Genomic DNA, 22,134 nt, shown 5'->3' with positions numbered 1-22,134 from the left:
ATAGTAGCTCGATAGAATTTGGACGATCATCAACGGCTCGACTGAATCGGAATGATGTGTAACTGGCTTCTGCAGCAAAGTTACATCAGTAACAAATATATAATTGATGAAGAAAAATATAATTGAGAAGTTTTCAATTATGAGAAAAATCAAAAGCAAAAAGTAAAATTTTGATTTTCAAACATATTTGCAGTCCGAGACGATAACCCAAAATCGGTGTAGAATTTATAGAAACTTTCTTCTGCAAAGTTATAGACCACATCGATTCCAATCCCCATGGCGGGTAGTTTCTTCTGCAAAGTTGTAGAACACATCGATTCCGGTCTCTCACGCGGGTAGTTTCTGCAAAATCGTCTTCAATAAGCTGAAAAATACAAAACAAAAAATGGAAATTGCTTTTCAGGTATGTACGCAGTCCGCGAACGATAACTCAAAATCGGTGCAGAATTTGAAAACACTTTCTTCTGCAAAGTTGTAGACCACATCGATTCCAATCCCCATAGCGGGTAGTTTCTGCAAAATCGTTTTCAATAAGCAGAAAATCAAAAACAAAAAGCGAAAATTGCTTTTCAGGTATGTACGCAATCCGCGAACGATAACTCAAAATCGATGTAGAATTTGAAAATAGTTCCCTCTGCAAAGTTGTAGACCACAACGATTCCGATCTTCCTCGCGAGTAGTTTCTACAAAATCGTTTTCAATTAGCAAAAAAATCAAAAACAAAAAGCGGAAGTTGCTTTTCAGGTATGTACGCAGTCCGCGAACGATAACTCAAAATCGGTGTAGAATTTGAAGAAACTTCCTTCTGCAAAGTTGTAGACCACATCGATTCCGGTCTTTGCATAGGGTAGTTTCTGCAAAATCGTTTCTAATTAGCAGAAAACTCAAAAACAAAAAGCGGAAGTTGCTTTTCAGGTATGTACGCAGTCCGCGAACAATAACTCAAAATCGGTGCAGAATTTGAAAAAACTTCCTTCTGCAAAGTTGTAGACCACATGGAGTAGTTTTTGCAAAATCATTTCCAATTAGTAGAAAAATCAAAAACAAAACGCGGAAGCTGTTTTTCAGGTATGTACGCAGTCCGCGAACGATAACTCAAAATCAGTGCAGAATTTGAAGAAACTTCCTTTTGCAAAGTTGTAGACCACATCGAGTAGTTTCTGCAAAATCGATTTTGATCAGGAGAAAAATCGAAAACAAAAACGTACTGCTCTGATACCATGTTGAGAGAGAAGGAGAGAGCACAGAAGTAGAACCCCAAAGTGTGTAGAATACACACATGAGATGATGTATATATAGAGGAGACCTGGGTGCCATATATAGAGAAGCCATATATTGAGTAGCTTCACATGTAAGCTCAACATTTTTTACCAGCATTCTGACGTCTTGGGATCAGTAAGAAAAGGAAAAAGTCACTTACATAGTGGAGACTATCCTGAGAGAGTACCAGCCTACTCAGGGTTCTTCTGTTGTTTCGGCGCGGTGGATCAAGGGTGTTGCACGGGACACCATCAAACATCGACGAGATGCAGCTCGGAAGGCTTTCAGGTTTGGCTCGCCGAAGCCTTCGGCCATCCCACACGAGACGTGGCTGCAGATCAAGGAGGATGAGCCGACAGCGGCCACACGGTTCAGACAGCAACGTGAGGCCGCACAGGTACGACAGATGGCTAGGGGGACATCTCATCTTGGCAGTGGAGGCTTCGACACCTTTTGCTATGAGTTTGTGAGTTTGTAATCCAATCTTAACTATGGCGTTTTTTAAAACGTGATGAATCATGTATTCTTATTACTTTGATTTTTGTATAAACGTGAGGAGGATTCAGATGGATATCACAGAGGTATCTATGAAGTACTGAATGATCTTGAAGCTTCACGAGAGCCTGTAGACTGGGAGGCCTTACAGTCTCGCTGATCGCTTGAGGTGAGACGTTAATATGTGTGAGTTGATTTAATTAAGTCAGTATATGTGAAGTAATATCAATACTAATTTTGTGAGTTGTCCTACGTGCAGGTTGCGACGCCTAGTCATTAGTGGACCCGATTTCATCTATATGCTTTGTGAGACACAGACACGCTTCTGTGTCTCTTTTTTGTACAAACAGTTAGTGTTCAGACAGTTATTGTTTCCCTTATGGTTATGATTATTGTCATTGTCATTATATAGATAGTTATTGTTTCTCTTTCTGGTTATGTTTATGGTTATTGTTAATTTTGTTTATGGTTATGGTTATCTGCATTATGGTTTTGATCAAAGTGGTTATAGCCGGTTATGGTTTTAAGTTATGGTTATGGTTTGTTATGGTTTTGCTTTTAAGGTATGGTTATGGTTCGTTATGGTTATGCTTTTAAGTTATGGCTATGCTTTTCAGTTGGTACAGTTGTCTTTTATTGGCCTTAAATCTCATGTGAGATCCTACATGGATAGCATGTAGGAGGCGTATACATGATATGGTTTTTTTCAAAAGTTTATGTAAAAACAAAGGGAACTCTGCCCAAATTTTTGCGCGCGGGAGCATGGTTGATATTTTGGTGCTGCTCGCTTTCTTGGGCAGAGGGTAGGAAGTCTGGCTGTGGCTGTGTCCATCTTTTAATTGGGCACAAGCCAGACTACCTCCCCTCTGCCCAAGAAATTTTTTTTCTGCTATGATCGTCGCTATGTCTGTCGCTATGCGCGTCGCTATACACGTCTCTATACACGTATATACCTGCGTCGCAAATAGCGACTGGTTTCACAGCAATGCGGATAACGACGTACATAGCGACTCTCCGCGTCGATATCTGCGTCGATAACACCTTTTTTTGTTGTAGTGCAAAGTACTAACAAAACATCATCATGGTACCATCAAAACCACTATGGTATCAACGAGAAATTATCAATAAAACGACGAAACTATATATATCTCTAAATGAATAATTATACGAGAATCAATGAACGAGTATATCATATAACAAAAGATCATGTACCAATAGTAGCTCGATAGAATTTGAACGATCATCAACTGCTCGACTGAATCGGAACGATATGTAACTGGCCTCTGCAGCAAAGTTACGTCAATAACAAATAATATATAATTGATGAAGAAAAAATATAATTGAAAAGTTTTCAATTATGAGAAAAATCAAAAGATAAAAGTAAAATTTTGCTTTTCAAACATATTCACAGTCCGTGAACGATAACCCAAAATCGGTGCAGAATTTAGAGAAACTTTCTTCTGCAAACTTATAGACCACATCAATTCCGATGGCTCAAGCAAATAGTTTCTCATCGATTCCGATGCCTGCAGCGGCTAGTTTCTTCTGCAAAGTTGTAGACCACATCGATTCCGATCCCTCACGCGGGTAGTTTTTGCAAATCGTTTTCAATTAGCAGAAAACTCAAAACATAAAACAAAACTTGCTTTTCACGTATGTATGCAGTCCGCGAACGATAACTCAAAATTGGTGCAGAACTTGAAAAAACTTCCTTCTGCAAAGTTGTAGATGACATTGATTCCAGTCCCTCTCACGGTGGTTTTTGCAAAATCGTTTTCAATAAGGAGAAAAACCAAAAACAAAAAGCGGAACATGCTTTTCAGGCATGTATGCAGTCCACGAACGATAACTCAAAATCGGTGAAGAATTTGAAAAAACTTCCTTCTGCAAAGTTGTAGACCGCATCAATTCCTCTCCCTCACTGAACTAGTTTCTGCAAAATCGTTTTTAATTAGCAGAAAAATAAAAAACAAAAAGCGGAACATGCTTTTCATGCATGTACGCACACTACAAGAGGTTATGTGTTCTTGTGACGCTCTTAGCGACGGAAATACACTGGGTTTTTATAACCCCCGGCGTCGCTAAAAGCGTCGCTAAAAGCGTCGCTAAAAGCGTCGCTACGAGAGCGTCGCTATAGGCGTCGCTATAGGCGTCGCTATAGACGTCGCTATATAGCGACGCCTATAGCGACGCCTATAGCGACGCTCTCACAGAAGAGTATAGCGACGCATATAGCGACGTTACAGAGCCATAAATAGCGACGCATATAGCGACGCCTGAGAGAATATTTTTTTGGTGGCAGGACATTGAATGCCTGCCACCCATCAACCATATTGTACTTGATTCACTTTTTAAAAAAAGTGCAAAGGTAAATAATAGACCCAAAATAGTCACCCACAAGACGCATTGTTTGCAAAATTGACAATTGTACACATCATAGACAAACTGAATTGATTGGCAAATGTAATAATGACAATTGTACAACATCATAGGCATAAAGAATTGATTGGCAAAAGGAATTGCGGTGACAAATGTAATAATATACATGGTTCAAAAAGACGTATAAAATCCGTCTCATGATACATAAGCTATGAGAAACCCTAAACTAATGCTATCTAGATACGGCTAAACTGACGTCGTCTAATCAGACGTCTCATCGCGTCCAAGCGGCGTATCTGTCGGATTCTGCAAAAAAAGACAATAAGACAGTTTTCAGTAAGTATAAACATATAACGACATTTATAAAACAATACAAAAAATAAAAAAGAGTAAACCCTAATACTAACCATGCCGCTGCGAGAACTGAGAATGTCCATCAGGGCGTTTAAGCCCTTCCTGCCTGCGTACTCGCGCTCGTACGGTGTGGGATCACGTCCTGTCATCGACCACTGTCAAAACATACAAAGATTTCATTATGTTAGAACTAAAAAACTCATAAACCCTAAACTATCGAACATGCATAAAGAGCAATGTGAAAAGACTTACAAAATCGGCCTCAAATGATGCCCATCCACCGCTCCCCAAGTGGTGCGAGCTCCCTGCCTCTACTCGCGCTCTGGCTGCATCCTTTTGTTGCTTCCACTTGTCGGGATTCTCGCGCGCTGCTTTCTTCGCATTCTTCCAATCTTCTTTGGCCAGCCAATCTGGCCTATTCCACCCATTCTTGATTGCTTTTTGCACTTCGGAACGCTTGTGTTTGCAGTATTCGCGCATTCGAATCTTCATCAGGTCTTCATTGAAGCGCTGATCCCGTGTTGGAACGGGAAACTCATCATGAAGTATGCTGATGACTCTGTTTTTTAAATCACTTGATACTTCACTCCATTTGTTTAGTATATAGTGCCTAAACAGCTGAGAGCAAAGACCACGCATGCGCGAGATCACCTTCTTGCCGTCATCATCCATGATGATGCCGCCGCTGATGTCGACGGAGTAAGGCAAGCCCTCTGGCCGGTGACGCGTGAACCTGGGTGTCCCGGCAGGGGTCTCTAGCGGCGTGTCGATGGGGGTACGGACGTCAGGTGTCTCCACCGGCGTCTGGGCCCCGAAGCAAGGAGTGTCGAGTGGGGTGGCTCCTGGCGGAGTAGGTAGAGGTGTGTAGCTTCTAGGAACAGTCAGCCGTGCAAAACCTGGCGTAGACGGCGATGCTGTGGCTGGTGTGGGGGCGGGCAAAGAAGGGGAGGGTAAAGAGCCTCGTCGAACACGAGGCGGTGTGGAGGCATCGGTGGCGGAATCCCCACAACAACCGCCACCGCCACCACTAGAGCGCCGGTGTCTAGAAGAGTGTGACGCTCGTCTCGTCGACGCCGAAGCTTCGGAGCGCGCCGAATGCTCCGAAAGAGAGGGAGATGCGGATGGTGTAGGAACGCGCGATGATGCGCCAGAGCGATGACGCTCCACGTACCACTGTCTCTGCTGCGGTGACAAAGAAGAAAGAAACTCCTCATCATCCATACCTGCATTAAACACACGAATATTTAAACTTAATATTGAATGAATAGAGTAGACAATGACGCAAAGACCATTAAATACAATGACGTAATGACGCATATAAATACAATGACGCAATGAATCGAGTGGTAGAAGAGGCAAGTCCAAAACTCAGAATTTTCAATCAAAAGATGTGAGCGCGAGTAGAAAAGAGCGTTACACACCATGGAAGCTACTTAGAGAGCTAGAGCTTTTACAGCACGGAGCAAAATTGTTCAAATACAATATTTGTGGCTTTAAGAGATCTCTCTCTCATCCTCGCATAACTCAGCATAACTTCCTATATCTATATAGAGCTCTCCGTTTAAACACATATCCTCTGTTTCATTTTGTAGCTCCTCTGCATGCACCCCATATAGAGCAGTAGCATCTTGATGCTCGTCTGGCACCACCGCAGCGGCTTCTGATTGAGCATCTTCTCTGATCTCCTCCATTGATGTCGTTGTGATTGGCACATGGTAGCCTTCATACGTCCTTGCACTACGAGGGGCTAACTCTATGACGTACCACCAGTTTGATGTAGACTTTGTAGGATGAAATACTACCTGCCAAAGCCACATAACTTACATGAGAGCTTTCAAGCACATAACTTGTAAAAGGGGGATGTTAACTATTTATATATATACTTACTTGTTCACAATGCTCGGGTAGTACGAAAGTGTCTCTTAGGTCAGTCCATTTCTTAGTAGAATCCACCTCAAGAAAACCAGACTCTCCTCTACGCACAGTAGCGTTTCGACCCTCCATGATTATCTTGAACCATTGCACGTCGAACAAGTCGACAAAAAATCCTCTGTAATCGATCCTCAAAATCTCTTGCAGCGTGCCGAAGTAAGTGAGTTCCGCCACCACGGGATCTGCATCAGAGGAACGTCGTCGACTAGACTGTTCAAATTTTGCCATGATTCCACAATCTTGAGTAAAACGCTTTTTGTCGATTCGTTCCACCCTAAAATGTCGACCTTTACACCATGCTGCTGTGTATGACTTATACTACAACGAACAAAGATTATGAGTGGCCGTTGAAACGTTTATAAATAAAGTCACTTGCTAGTCGTACATTGCAAACTTACCTTGGTCGCGCAACCCCGAGAGTACTCCCACTCTTCTTCAGTCACTTCGTCACCTCATTGTTGTGCGCTTTTCAATTGGTTGTGCAACCATCTTAAGCTCATGAAGGTTGGTAGGCTCTCCAGAACCGCTGGATAGTGCATCGGTGGTCGTCTTCCCCGTCTCCACTCGATTCGTGCCCTTTGTCGCTCTTGCTTTGCATCCTCATATTGTGAAATCCACTTTTGCATCACTGGATTGTGAAGCATGCAAAATCGGTTGATTTTAGCCTCTAGATCTTCCGTCATCTTCTTCTCAACACCGAGATTGCACATGACAATCCCAGATATGCGCTCATCATCTATGGTTCGCCATAGCGTGTCCCGGGATTTATCAAATCCGTCTAGCCACTCTCCAATGTACACTAGGGACTCTGATACCAACCAACCTTCTGCCATGCTACCCTCCGGACGTGCCTTTTGACGCACATATCCCTTAAGCGTTTTCATGAAACGCTCTAAGAAGAACATCCATCTGGAATGAACTGTGCCAGCTATTTCCACCTCATCAACTATGTGAATAAGAAGATGCACCTGAATGGTTAGCATTGTAGTAGGAAAATGTTTCTCAAACATGCACACAAGCTCCGCAGCATTTAGTTTGGCGAATGGTATGGAGTCTACGTCGATCTCCTTTTGTGAGATCCATTGCACCAGCTTTGCAAGTTTGTAGATTGTGTTACGGATGTCGAGAGACAAACATCCCTCAATGGCAACCGGTAAGATAAACTGTAAAGTATGTGCAGCAATGATATTAAAGTCCACATTTTATGCAATGATATTAAAGTCCACTATGAACGTACCTGACACATTTTATGCCAATCGTGTGACTTCAAACCGGTAAGCTTTCCTTCTTTAGTAAAACACGTTCGGAGCGAGTGCATTACGCCAGTGGGGGTCCGCAAAGATCGAATGGCCTCTTTTACTTTGCGTTCTTGGGCTCCTGTGAAAATCCATGGTGCTTTAGGAAGTTTTATCGATCCATCAGACGCTGTTTGCGGCCAATATTGCTCCATACGATCCACATTTCTAAGGTCAACTCTGGCTCCCAAAGTATCTTTCTTGCCGGTCAAATGGTCCCATAGTAGATTACCCACATTCTTGAATATGTGCATTGGATCGAGCAAGTGATTGATCACGAGTCGAGGCCAGTATGGTAACTCGTACCATAGAGATAGTCTCTTCATCCCTGGAGGCAATCCGTCATCGCACATCTCCTTCTGCTCTAACCATGCTTGTGCAGACATCCTTGGTGGCTCTCTTCCCAAAAAGCCGTCGCGTAACACATGATTCTCCGGAAGATACGCTTGATGACCTTCGTAGATTTGCTTCTTCAGTGAGGGTGCCCTACGTGCATTCAGTCTAGGTCCACATGTGACACATGCTCTGTATCCGCTTGTTTGAAGCCCTGCATGTATACACATGATAATAGATCAACTATGGGGAAAAACCAGATTTACAGTGTCTGAGAGAGGAGTGTCAATAGATCACCTGAGCATTCTGTTAGCCCGGGATAGTCATGCATGGTCCACATTAGAATACCTCTGATCAAAGCATTCCGTCGTCCTGTGTGTCGGCTCATATCCACCACCTCTATGCCAATCCACAATTGTTGTAGCTCTTCCAATAGTGGACGAAGATACACATCCATATTCCCCACTTTATATCGCCCTGGCACAATCAAGCTTAGCCATAGGTGCCCCTTCTTCGTAGTCAACCACGGGGGAATGTTGTAGTTGACGATGACAACGGGCCATACACTGTAAGATGTTGATCTTTGACCAAATGGATTTACGCCATCCATAGCCAGGCCTAAGCGCAAATTTCGAGCTTCCCTGGCAAAATCCGACCATGTTCCATCTATATGTTTCCAGGCTGCGCAATCTGCAGGAATTCGTAGCACACCATCCGAAGATTTATTCTCCTCATGCCATGATGCTAGGGCGGCCATGGACTTACATTCGAAGAAATGCTTGATGCGAGGAAGCAAAGGAAAATGTCGCAAAACCTTTTGTGGAATTTTTGTCCCGTGGAGATCTACTCGATATCTTTCGGAATCACATTTCGGACACTTCTCCATGTCTGTGTATTCCCCTCTGAAAAGAATGCAGTCATTAGGACAAGCGTGGATAGAATTGTAATCCATCCCCAAGTTTCGCAAAATCTTTCTTGCTTCATCTCGGGAATCTGGCATCACATTGTCAGCTGGTAGAATGTGCTCTTTCAGCAATCTACACAACATAAAAATATGATACAGTCGTGTAAAAATCTATCAGATCATTATACACCATGAGTTCTATTAAAGTAAACTAATTGTAATAGATCACCTGAAAAGCGCTGTGACGCTAGTGTCACTCCATCCAAACTTTGCCTGCATGTTGAGAAGAACCAGGAGTGCTTTCAATCTAGACATACGTGCTCCATTATACAATGATGTATCGGCTTCACTTTTCATATCATCATAGATAAGCCTTTCTGAATCCATGATCGTCTCGATCATTTCATCAATCTCGGGCTCAAACATTGCCTCGTTGGGAATGTGCTCTGCATGATCATCCCCCGAGCTGTCAGAGGCTACATCTTGTGGCCTCACATATGCTGCTTGACCAAAGCGCCTGCGAATACGTCTATTGGGTTGCAAGATTGCTGCTTGTTGGCCAGCGTCAGAGTCCGACGAGTTATAATTGGCAACAACTCGATCTATAATAGATGGATCGAACTCGCCAAATTCACGAACGTGCTGCAAAGAAACACGTCTTGTCCGTCGCACAGCATGCTTGCATTGATTACAAGGACATAAGACCCTCGTTGAGAGATAGGTGTTTCGGTTGGACGGTCCCACATCTTCGTCGCTACTCATAATGAGGATAAAAAACTTATAACCTAGACAACAAATTTAATATTCTATTGGCATTCTTCGTCTTATCTCTCTCTCTCTCTCTCTCTCTCTCTCTCTCTCTCTCTCTTTACCTCACATTCTCTAGTCATGTCCAATCCCCGCACACCTCGGTCTAGAGGTGCACGGAGATCAGAACCACCGGGTTATAATCTCGTCTTTATTGGTCAATACCTATATTTGTGGGTACAAGAAATCTACACACCCACATCTACATGATACTGCATGTAGTGGACAAAACCCCTTTGCCTCTTCTCTAGCTGTAGCACTTCACAGCATCTTAACATCTTTTCACAGTAGATCTTTTCACTGTTCGTCTAACTCTAAACCCTAAACCGTAAGTAATTCTTGCGTGGACTCGATCTAACGTAAATAAGCGTAAATCTAAATAAACGTAAATCTAACTAAAAATAAAGCTAAATCTAATTTAACGTAAGTCTAATGACTAGAGGTTGTCTAGATGGTCATTGTGTCGGGGATGTAGTGACTCTTGCCGCCCTGAAGATCGCAGTCTATGGAGACCCGCATCTAATCTAATATAACATAAATCTAAATCTAGCTTAAATAAATGTAAATCTAGTTAAAAATAAACCTAAATCTAATTTAATGTAAGTCTACATATAACCTAATCTTTAACGTCTTTTAAAATAGTTTCCTACGACGTTATAACTCTCTTCTTCCTGTGTGTGTGCGCGTGTGTGGATGTGTGTGCCAATAAAAAGAGATAAATGGTATAACCTTTCTATCACCCATGCCAAGTATGATAGATTGATTATGCCATTTCTCTCTTGAATAATAGGTCTTCAGTTCAACTCCTCGTCGGCTAGATCTTTAGGTCTTTTAATTTTAATTAGTTTCCTACGACGCTCCCTTAGTTTCTCTTTCTTTCTCTTTCAATGTGTGTGCGTTTTTTTGGATCGTATGCATGTTTTCTTTCTCTTTTCCTCTCTCAATGTGTGCGTTTTTTGTTTATGCATGTTCTCTCTCTCTTTTCCTCTCTCAATGCGTGCGTTTTTTGTTTATGCATGCTCTCTCTCTCTTTTTCTCTCTCAATGTGTGTGTGCATTCTTTGTTTATGTATGTGTGTGCGTTTTTGCACTCTCTCTCTCTCTCTCTCTCTCTCTCTCTCTCTCTCTCTCTCTCTCTCTCTCTCTCAAAAACACTATATGTGTGTGTGTATGTGTGTGTGTGTGAGAGAGAGAGCGAGGGAGAGAGAAAGAAAGGAAGGGAACATGAGAAAGAGGAGAGGGAAGGAGCATACCTGTCTCTCCTTCCTCTCCTCGTGCGTGTGTGTGTGTGTGTGTGTGTGTGTGTAAAAGAAAAAGAGAGAGAGAGAGAGAGAGAGAGTGAGGGAGAGCGTTACCTGCTCTTTGCTTGAGGGCGCCGAAAAACTCAGATCTGAGATCTGAGTTTTTGGGCGCGCTCGGTTATTTTTTTTACCCCAGCTGGCGTCGCTATGAGCGTCGCTATGAGCGTCGCAAATTTCTTTGTAAATTTGCGACGCTCATAGCGACGCTCATAGCGACGCCGGGAATTTTTTTTTGGAGCGTCGCTGTGTGAGCGTCGCTAATGTGAAGAACCTCTTGTAGTGGCAGTCCGCGAACGATAACTTAAAATCGGTGAAGAATTTGAAAAAATTTCCTTCTGCAAAGTTATAGACCACATCAATTCCGATCTCTCATGCAAGTAGTTTCCGCAAAATCGATCTCAAGTAGCAGAGAAACCAAAAATAGAAAGCAGAAGTTGCTTTTCGGGTATGTATGCATTTCGCGAACGATAACTCAAAATCGGTGTAGAATTTGAAAAAACTTCCTTCTGCAAAGATGTAGACCACATCGATTCCGGTCTATTGCGCTAATTGTTTCTACAAAATCGTTTTCAATTAGCAGCAAAATAAAAAACAAAAAGTGGAACATGCTTTTCAGGCATGTACGCAGTCCGCAAACGATAACTCAAAATCGGTGAAGAATTTGAAAAAACTTCCTTCTGCAAAGTTGTAGAACACATCGATTCCGCTCTCTTCCACGGGTAGTTTTTGTAAAATCGTTTTCAATTAGCAAAGAAATCAAAAACAAAAAGCGGAACATGCTTTTTACGCATGTACGCAGTCCGCGAACGAGAACTCAAAATCGGTGAAGAATTTGAAAAAACTTCTTTCTGCAAAGTTGTAGAACACATCGATTCCGGTCTCTTGAGCGAGTAGTTTCTGCAAAATCGTTTTCAATTATCAGAGAAATCAAAAACAAAAACGCCATCTTTGATACCATGTTGAGAGAGAAAGCGAGAGCACAGAAATAGAACCCCAAAGTGTGTAGAATACACACATGAAATGATGTATATATAGAGAAGCTATATATTGAGTAGCTTCACATATAAGCTCAACAGAAATCCATGTGGTCTAAAACTTTGCAAAAGAAACTTCCTCTAAACTCTGCATCGGTTTTGCATTATCGTTCTCAAACTGCGTACATGTCTGGAATGCAACTTTCTCTTTTTGCTTTTGATTTTTTTCCTAATTGAAAAGAATTTTGCAGAAACGGCCCGTGTGAGCCACTGAAATCAATGTGGTCTATAACTTTGCAAAAGAAACTTTCTCTAAACTCTACACGATTTTGGATTATCGTTCTCAGACTGCATACATATATCAAATGTCTGTAGATCTGTTCATGGATATTTGTCATGAATATCGTTCTGATTCAGTCAAGCTATTGATAATCGTCCAAATTTCATGGAGCTACTGGTGGTATATGATCTTTTGTTATATGATATATTCGTTTAGTTTACCTCGTTTTATTGATAATCTCTCGTTGATACCATAGTGATTTTGATGGTATCATGATGATGTTTTGTTAGTACTTTGGTCATGGTGATTTTCGGTGATACCGTGATAATATTTAGTTGATACCATGGTTATTCTCGGTGATACCATGATGTTGTCTCGTTGATACCATGGTTATTCTCCATGATACCATGATGTTGTTTCGTTGATACCGTGGTTATTCTTGGTGATACTGTGATGTTCTTTCGTTCATACCATGGTTATTCCCTGTGATACCATGATGTTGTTTCGTTGATATAATGGTTATTCTCGATGATACCATGATGATTTTCTTTGATACCATAATGATTTATTTATTTTTATTGATACAATGATGATGTTTTCTTAATACTTTGATAATATTCATTGACAACACTACGTTGATAATATGTAGTATATACACATGTCATTTGCATCACATAATCATGCATCTTGTACTTTTACATTCATAATTTATGTACACATATGTTATCGTACATATATATATGTTTTGAAAAGAGTGGCATCACGAACCATCACTTATGGCATTGTGAACGTAATTATTTCACTAACGATGCTAAAAAAAATCATGACTATGTTTTTTGAGTCTATGATCTATGTAGGATTGATCAAAGAATTAATTTCATGAAGAAAAACTTGGTGGACAATAAAAGATTTATATATGAAGACATGTTTGGTGATGCCATATTGATGACAAGCTACACAGAAGATTCACGCAGACACTTCTGATCACTAGCTATCGATAGTCTTTACACCTATTTATTGAACCTTTGTATTCGTTATTGTATTTGATAGGATAGGAGTAATGTAACTCCTCATAAAATATTCATTGTAAAAGGAATGATGTAACTCCTCATAAAATATTCATTGTAAAAGACGTGATGTAGCTCCTCATGAACATTTGTACATTCAATGATTTTTATAATATAACGGTCGGTGTTTATAGAGCTGTGGGTTTTTCCCTTGATCCCCCAAGGGTTTTTTCATCCACAATTAGGGACCCCTATTTGAGCGGGGACGTTGAGCTTATATGTGAAGATACTCGATATATGTCTTCTCTATATATAGCACCTAGGTCCTCTTTATATATACATAATCTCAACTGTGTATTCTACACACTTTGGGGTTCTATTTTTGTGCTCTCTCTTTCTCTCTCAACAGCCATGTGGGTTGTGTATCATGTGTTGAATGGATATTATATGTTGAGTCTGAAATTGGAATGCTTCTCTGAATATTACTGACTCTAAATTTTATTGAGTGTTGGAGGAGCGACTCACACATCCATGAAGTGCATGCAAACACTACCTAGATCAACACAATGTCAATTGAGGACACAGATGACATGATAGGCACATGGAGGAAATCTCTTTAGCTTGTCAGGCTGAGACCATCCTACACATACAACACTTTGAAAGGCCAACTAAACCACAATCAAGAACCTCACTACTCTCAACTACACCACCTAGCCACATACACACATACAGAAGGTAACTCACCTAATCATGCCAGATTCGTACGGAACTTAAGGAACACCATCCCCTCACTAGGATACACCTGTCCCGAAGCTTCTACACTCAAAACCCTCACTCTAAACCCAACTGCGGAAAATGCGTAGGATGACACAGTTGAATTTTGAAAGTGCTCAAAATTGAAATTTATGAGTACCTATGCGTAGCTTATGTTGCCACGATTCTATAGGCTACTAGCATGCAGAAAACAGACATCGTTTGATACACTTACGGCCACAAATAGCTCGTAGATGCGTCGGTGTGTGCGCTTTGTCTCGCGTGGAATGCTTGTCATTGTTGCGTAGCTCTCCTTGAGCCTACAGCAATGGTGCAGTCGGATCTCCAATGCGTTGAGTGAGCGGGGCGTAGCGAGAGGATAAAGCTCACGCTCACTCTCTTTCTCTCTCACACACTAGACAGCAGTGCTAAAGTTTTGATTATGATAAAAGTCTTCTCCTTTACAAAATTACCTAGGTACCTTATATACTAAGGCTACCTTAGGTTTAACCAAAAATGGGGTTGAAAGGGTCAAATGGCTTTGTAATTCCAATCTGGAAGTTCCATTGCACCCCGGCTTTTGAAACTAGAATAACTACTCATTACAAATGACTTTTATAACAATAATCCGCAGCATTTCATAACTTGCAAAAGATAAGACTTTGGTACGAAACTGGAGTTATGTTGTGTTGTTGACCCGGTCAACACTCCCCCCTTCCGCGTTCATGTCGTCCCCGACATGACCTGATTGTCGATGGCGATGTGGTCTTTGCTGTCATTTCAGCTTCATCTATTGCACTGCTTGTAACTTTGTCGAACCACAACAAGAACTATGATCCATTAGAGCGGACATCTATCATCATAACCATTCATTTTTTGTTATCCTCGGATTACTTTTATGTCTGCTCTTCTTCATTGGGGACTTCTTTGTTCCTTTGCAATCATGTTTTTAGTGTTGTCTGCAGCTTTGTCATTGGAGGCCATTCTTCGACTCGCCATTGAGGAGAAGTATGCTATGATCTGACATTGGTGCTCCAATTCATTTGTCAATTGATTTGAGTAGCATTTCCTTATTGTTGATGTAGAAGGAATATGTACAAGAGGATGGTGATAGGTGTCTTTAGATTAGGGTCTGAAACCTGGATGACCAAAGGGAAAAAACCCGGTGGGAAAAAAATGCCTTTGGTATACGCTCTTATTGGAGTTGAGCAGTCCAATCACAAATGCTCTCAATTTGGAGGACATGCCTAGGGAGTGGCAAATTCTAAACCACGTAGCCAACTGGTGACAATTTCTGTCCTTTGGGTGTATGCAAGATGAGGTGTACCTAGTTTTGGTAGTTTGTATAGCTTTAGGCTGCAAAAAAGCAAGCTTTTTATGTAAATTTTATTGCATACTCGTTTCTAGGGGCCAATAATTGGTGGCCACATAAAAGGCAAAGAGTGCTAACATACAAGAAGGCCCAATTTCTAAACAGACTAAAGAAATAGTATTTTTTGTGTGTAATAAATCTCTTGTTTTGATCTGTCATGCCCTGTCACAGCATTGTGATAACATAGATTCTTATATAAGTCTCTTGTCACTTACTTAATTTTAAAATAAACTTGTGCATGAATCTTGCATATGCTTAAAGAGAATATTTGGAATTATTGGAGTTTTTTTTGCTCATTTCTTTAAATTATTAGTGATTATATTTGTGAAAATTTTCAACAAATTTCTACATCACTATTTCACACAAGATATCTATAGATGCAAGGCTAATTTCTCAAGACCCTATCCTTCTTGAAAAACCCTAACTTCCACATTCGCTGTATCGAGTTGCACACTTTTCCTGCCAGGCCTCTAATGGTTGGACATTTCATGAAAAGGTGGGTGAGGTCTATGCTAGCCAATTTTCACCCTAAATACCTATTAGGACCTCATACCACATGATTGAATCTTGACACATGTTGGTAGAGCCCCCAAAGGACCTCAATGGTTTTGATCTTAAGTAATGAAGTTTGGAATGTCCTTTAAGAATCTTACATTTTTGTGTGTGCAAAAACTCACAATTTGTGAGTGTATTGTATTGAGCACATCATAAAATCTACAAAATAGCCTCAAGCTCAGGCCGAGCCTAGATGTACTAAAGATTATAACATGTATTTTCATTGCCTCTCACCAAGGCTAAACACAAATGGTGACCTATAGTTCTAGGCTCTTACTTCTCCCATGCTGACAATATGCCATGGGTAGCCCTAGACCATAGTCTCTTAAGTCTTACTTTGTTTGAGCGAATAGATCATTACTCTGATTTCTTGTCTAATCTTTGAGAATCTTGCCACATCAAGGTTTCCCTCAACCACACGACGGTTCCTCGCTTGCCATGTATGGTGAAAGAAGAAGTATGTGATAGTTTGAAAGCACATAAGAAGAGCAAGGCTACCCATATTCTTTCCACCAAGGAATAGATCAGTCTTAAAGAACAAGATTTTCCATGTCCTTTGGATCCACTTTCATATTTTTCCTGCCAGGCCTCTGAGTTCCTAGCATTCCATGAAAAGGTGGTCCAAATATTCACTAGCTATCCTGCATCCCAAGCAACGATCGACCCTAATTCCTCCTTCCTAGATTTTAACGGCCATAAGTAAACCACCCATCACCTGCCACAAAAAAATCTTTATACACTACGCCACTCTGGCTTTCAAGTATTTTGCATGACTTCTTCCCATCGATCTTGTGGCCAATGTACTTCCATATTTTGTTGAGGGGGCTAGATCACTTACTTGCGTGAATTAATGCATGATGGATGCCTTTAGAATGGGGTTTCCAGAAGATACTACTTTTGGGCCATCTTCAGGCGTTCCACTCAAACCCAAATTCATAAATTGGCATTACAACCTTATCCGCCTCTTTTAACGCTCTATCGACTAACAATACCTCAAAGCCATTTAGTTCATACTGGGGGGTTATACAAATTGGTGAGCAAGCATTTTCGAGCAACAAAATAATCGAGCAAGTCCCTTCATGCATTCTTTATTACTAAGAGCGAATTGCAGAAGTTGTCATCAAAGTCCTCTGTGATTGACTTAGAGCTCACTTGATCACTACATAGAGGATGGTGAGTCCTAAACCATCTTCCTTTTCTTTGAGGCTTTCCTAATTGCAAGACTATAGCCAATTTTTCAAAACGAGAAATAAAATGGGAAATTTACATACATTTAGTGTAATTATCGGCAAAATCTTCAAATTTTGAGAGAAAAATTGGGAGAATTTCAAGTTTTCCCTATCAAGGAAAATGTGTTTTTCTAACTCTGCACCGCCTAAGCATTAATGAGAAAAACGTTTCAATTAGCAGTCAAGAGTACCTAGCATTCAAGAGCTTTCCTTGTCGGACAAGCTCGATTAAAGAAGTTTAAGTTAAATGATTTCTTCAGCTTGAAAACTGAAGTGATATGGACAAATTCACAACACATGAGGGTGCTGCATGTCTTAAAGACAATCTATCCTAATGGGTGTTTCTACACTCTCATTTTTTGAAATCTTGGAAGATACCTTTGCAACCTCATAGCCATGGAAAGAAAACTCCTCGAGCAGCCCAGAGCATTGATCTACTGATGCCATAATCGTAGTAAAACTCATTGTCCAGCTCGTCGTTGCTATTTTTCTAGTGAGCTCCCCTCTATTAGGCTCCCTACCCTGCATTGTTTGAGAAAAAATATTTTTCCAAAGGTATAAAATTCCTTTTCTTGAATTTAGCACAACAGGAAATTTTCAAAAATTAGATTTATATTTCAGGTTTTTACACTATTTTTCTCTATTTTGAGGTGGAATTTCTCCTTTTCCCCTTGCTCTCAACCAGAATTTTTGAAATTGAAAAGCGCACTATATTAAGATGAGACACAATTTTCTCGAACACTGCTACTTTGCGTCCTTGCCCGATAGCTATCATCTCTAGATTTCATTTTTGCCTTGCACGATGCGACGACCCATTTTGCCCCACCTTTTCGTCCTTCACCCCATGAGGCATCTCCCCTAGATTCCTATTAATCCCACACACTTTCAAAACTTGACCCACCTACTATATGCTCTTCATTAAACAAAAACAGTTTATTCACAAAAGCCTTCAAAGATTGATTTCCCCTTTTGCACCACCTAGGCATTCCCCCTCTTGCCATGCTCGCCATCCCCCTTTCTCCTCCCCGTTCTCTCTTTGTCAGCGTGCCCCCCCGCCCCCCCCCCCCCCCCCCCCCCCAAAAAAAAAAAAGACCCTCTTTCTGCCACCTACTGCTTGTTGGCTCATAAACCTTGCAACCGAATCTGCCACAATTGGCCCAGTGAATGTGAGAGTTCGTTTTAAGTACGCATTGTGCCTCACACTTTGAAATATAGACAAAGCCATATCTCTGTATGTGGCATCATACAAACCTATGCTTGCCTTGTATCCAACATATGTACACATACTTGCATGCTTTTCTTCTGAAAGATTTGTTCTTATCACCAAAATGCATGTCTCATCCTGAGGCACCCTTACACCCAAACAAGATAAGCATGTTTTTGAGAAATGTACCAATGGTTTATTGCTAGCAGCCTCCATGACATGTGAATCTTACTATGTCATTGGCAATGTCGAAGGCTAACCAAATACCTTGTTGGTGGATGTCGCAATAAATAGAATTGAACAAAGAGTTGTTAGTTGGAGTGAAGCCTTTGTAGACATGCTTGTCAGAATGCCTCAGCCTATGGAGCAAAACATGATATTTTAGGGAGGTATCTCTATGTAGGTGTCATCTACAAAGTGGAAGGTCACGGATGGAACTCCCTCAAGAAGACCATTCTCTTATACTCCTATGTTCAGTAGATAACAATAGTCAAAGAAGAGAACATATGTCTATCATAAAGAAGCTGGACTCGAACCAATGCTTGAAAAAGATTTCCTAAAAACATAATTAGAAAACCTACGCATGAATTGTTGATGGTTAAGGTTTTTGGCCGTGAGTGGAGCTTTGTGTGGCTTGAGGAGTGAACGTCGATTGATGCTTGAAGGACTGAGAGTTTCTTGAGCATTGGTAATTGAGGACTCACTTTAATTCGATTCAATTTTTTTTGTATTGCAAGCTCCAAAATGCAATCTGGAGTCAAATTACGGGAAACCTTCAGTCCCGTGATATATGCCTCTGCTAAGCAGCTCGCTTTTGACTGGCCGATGAGGTGAAGTGGCACAGTCCTAATTTGCACCTCTTCGCCTAGAACAAGGTTGTAGTTAGCGCCAGTTTTCTATCTGTCCCTCCCTCTCTACCACTCCCCTGCATATGTAAACATCAGCATCGACAGTTTGCCTCTCGCGTTTATTGGCTCTTCTACATGAACATCCAACGCAGCGGTAATGACTCTCTTTGCCTTGCACACTTAGGGATTCCCAAATGTAAGGGTCGCCATGGACAGGGCGGAGCAAGTCGATGTTCGGGGTCAGGTTTCGCCTCCACTGGCATCACTGATCTCTTAGGCCTTGTAAGAGCAAGAGCGCGGATGCCAACAAGCTGGCGGACGACTCGGGATGTGATGCATACACGCCCAAGGGCTAAAAACTCTAGATTTGTGAAACCTGTTGAAACCAGTCCGTGCCGGCGCGGACTGGTTCCAACAGGTTTCACAATCTGTGCAACGCTATGCAATCAAATCTATTCATAAAGGTTTTTTATATTTTTAAAATTAATATCAGCTTCAAGAAGCCTTTGTATTTGGGAAAAATCGATTTTAAGAACGTACAAAATACCCTTTTGCATAGATTCAAAGAGGAGTTTTTTCAAAATAACTGGCTTTTCTTGCAATTTAACACTATTTTTTCAATCCTCCCTCCCCACCACACCACCTGCTCGCCTTTAGCCCGAGAGAGAGAGAGAGAGAGAGAGAGAGAAGCATGGAAGCAGGGGATTGCGTGGGCCTTATTCTATGGGCAAGAAGCAACAAATGGGCAAAACGCAACAATCAAAGGTCCGAGCTGTGAGACCAACGCCTGGCAGTTTCCACTTAAGCGCCCACCTATTCATTTTGACAATTTGTTTTAAAATAAATCGACTCCATCCCCACTGGTCTGCTGCTGCAACCAGTCCGCGCCGGCGCGGACTGGTTGCAATAGCAAACCAGGGAGCTGATATTGAGATGTTTGAGGGCGGACGATTATAATGCGCTAGATTGAAGGGATTGGATTGCGGGTACATACGACAGTGTTGACTCCACTGTCAGCACTGATGACGCCTTGCAAGACTTCTGCGTGGCCCTCAGCCCCGACGAGCTGTAGAAGCTCCAGCTCACCCTCAACATCAACGGACTGCCCTACAAGCCTGCCGCTGCCGTGAAATCCTCTGACTTCGCTTCCCGGTGGAGATGTCAAAATGTGTATAATGACTAGCTGTGCTCACATAATGGTAATGTACAGCTTCGAAAGCCTGCTAGGACTAGGCTCAACTGTCCGCGCTGTTGCTGACGAGGACCCCTTGCAAGACTTCTGCGTGACCTTCAGCCCCGACGGGCTGGAGCAGCTCCAGCTCACCCTCAACATCAACGGCTTTCCCTGAAGGCTGTCGTCGCTGCCATGCAATCCTCTGACTTCGCTTCTCGATGGAAATGTCAGAACATGTATAATGACTAGCTGTGCTCACATAATGGCAATGTATAGCTTCGAAAGCCTGCCAAGACTAGGCTCGGATATCCTGGGATTAAATCATGTTCTATATGTGCCATGACCTTGGTTGTTTTCAACAGTGAGAGCATTTGGGCATATGAACTTGCATTTGGCTCTAGGTCCTATCATTTCTGATTATACTGTTCATTATATATAGACTTGTTAGGCAAGCAATGGTCCTCAAGGAAAGTGGTTCCAAAAGCAAAATGATTAGATAAAGTAGCATTTTGGTGGTCCGTGAAAGGCACCTCTTCAAGATTTGTTTTATCGTGGACCGGGAGAAGTAAGAGACAGCTTAGAAGCCAATGTTGTACAAGCTGCCAGGGAAACTTAAGCGAGACAAGCAGTCTTGACTTGAACTTTTGGTGATTAGTAAATTGGAGCTTTCCACAACTCTTTTACTGCATCTTCTCAAAATACCTTGCCGCTTCGCTTTTGTCTTGGACTCCTCCCTTAAAATATTGTCTAAGACCTCATGCATGCCAGCAACTATGTTCACAAATCTAGAAGACAACAATGGGTTCCCAAGAGGTTAGTTGAATCTATGATAGCTAGACATGTTAGCCTCTCAATCAATTTAACTTGCTTGTATAAGCACCTTCTAAATTCTTTGAAATAACTCTGTTTTACTTAGATTTTCCACTATAGCTATGTCCCTTTCAATTTCTCTCTCAAGCATAGATATCGAGTTCTCTTCAGCAGAAGTATTAACTTCCAAGGACCACTCTCATTGTGATGCAACCATTCTGAAAGGAAATGACAACCTTCTATGCTTCCTTGGTTGATTTTTTTGATTTTGTAGGCTAGAATTGTCCATTTAACCCCTTTCATGGTCTTGTCCATCTATGTGTAAGGCCAAATTAAAGAACGTCACTGTCTGTAAATCTGTTTGAGTAAAGGAGACTTTAGGAATCAACGCTTTTCACAACTAAGCAAAGAAGCAACTAATAAACATCTATTTATTTCACATGAGCACCCTCATAGAATAGGCCCTTCATTTGTGTTCTTAGCAAAACTTAACATGGATTAATAGCTAGTCAAGTATGGTAAAAAGTAATAGAAAAGTCGTACCTCAAGAATCTTGTTGAGATGGCCATGAAGCAGTTGGGTATGCTTGATCTCATCATGCATTGGGCACATTAAGTCATTATCACCAACGCGTACCACATTGATATAGTTATAGCGGGTACATCCACAGCTTGTTGCTCTCATTTCCTCCACCATCCACCGAGTGCCGAGCTAGCAAGAGGAAAGGGAGGGCAGCTCAAGGGTGTTGCACTATGAAGCTGAGAGGAGACAGAGAGTGGGCTTGTTTCTACTTGCTTACAAAAGTAGAGGTTTTTCAAGCTTTAGGATGTTCCCGGATAGCATTGTAGGCTTGGGAGGTTGTGTGTTGA

This window comes from Adiantum capillus-veneris, chromosome 9 (assembly GCF_014529385.1).
Source record: "Adiantum capillus-veneris isolate H3 chromosome 9, ASM1452938v2, whole genome shotgun sequence".
NCBI classification, from domain to species: Eukaryota; Viridiplantae; Streptophyta; class Polypodiopsida; order Polypodiales; family Pteridaceae; genus Adiantum; species Adiantum capillus-veneris.
This window is presented reverse-complemented; position numbering follows the sequence as displayed.